This window comes from Plasmopara halstedii, assembly GCF_900000015.1.
Source record: "Plasmopara halstedii genome assembly, contig: Scaffold_1787, whole genome shotgun sequence".
NCBI lineage: Eukaryota > Oomycota > Peronosporomycetes > Peronosporales > Peronosporaceae > Plasmopara > Plasmopara halstedii.
The window spans coordinates 1,053-1,983 of NW_020188696.1; positions in this window are offsets into that span (position 1 = coordinate 1,053).

Genomic DNA, 931 nt, shown 5'->3' on the forward strand with positions numbered 1-931 from the left:
AGAGCGGCCGAGCAGCACGCAACCACACGACGGTGTTTTGTCTGTGGAGACAGCTGTCACCTGCGGAACGGTTGCCCCCTGCGCAAGGCGTGTCAATCGCCCCGACGCCTACCAGTCAGGTTCGTCGAGGAGAAACGACACCACTCAGTAGGCGCGGGGCAACCTAATGGGGAAGAACTGAGTTTTGTTGAACCTCAGGGATGCATAGGTCAACAGGGCCAAGCCCCGAAGAGGCCCGTGCTCTTAAACATGGAACGTGTGCGCAAGCCGGGCTTGCTGGTCGTGGAGGCGACCGTAAAGGGCTTTGAGAAGCCATGAAAGATTCTCATCGATTCTGGGGCGTCGGTAATTATGCTCGACGTTCCACGATGGAAGAAAGTCAGCTGTTTGCTGAGGCGCGGTCAAAGGCATTGGGCGCTATGCGCACGTCTCCTCGTGGAGCTTTGGCGGGTCATGAACCCAACTCTTCTAGGAGTCAAAAGCGCTATTGGCAAGAGCACTGGTCCGAGACGGTCAACGTGCTAGACTTGGAATGTCCGAGTTGGTAGACACCAATGGTGCATTGGACAGGAGTCTTGAGCGTGGCTCGCGGGCTGATCGTGAAGTGCCACGTAGACTACTGAGCGTTGCTCGAGTATCAAAGCAGTCGCTGCATGTCATGCGTGACATGGTCGTCCAAGTGCCGAAGCATCGAGGGCAAGGCCCTCGTGATGCACGTGAAGTGGCACATAAACCACTGAGCGCTGCTCGAGTATCCAAGCGGTCGCTGCATGTCATGCGAGACATGGTCGGTTAAGAGCCAAGGCATCGAGGATGAGGCCCTCGTGAGGCGCGTGGAGTGGCACGAAAACCACTGAGCACTGCTCTCGTTGTGAAGCAGTCGCTGCATGCCATTGACGGCGTGGTCGGACAGAGTCCGAGGCATCTTGGG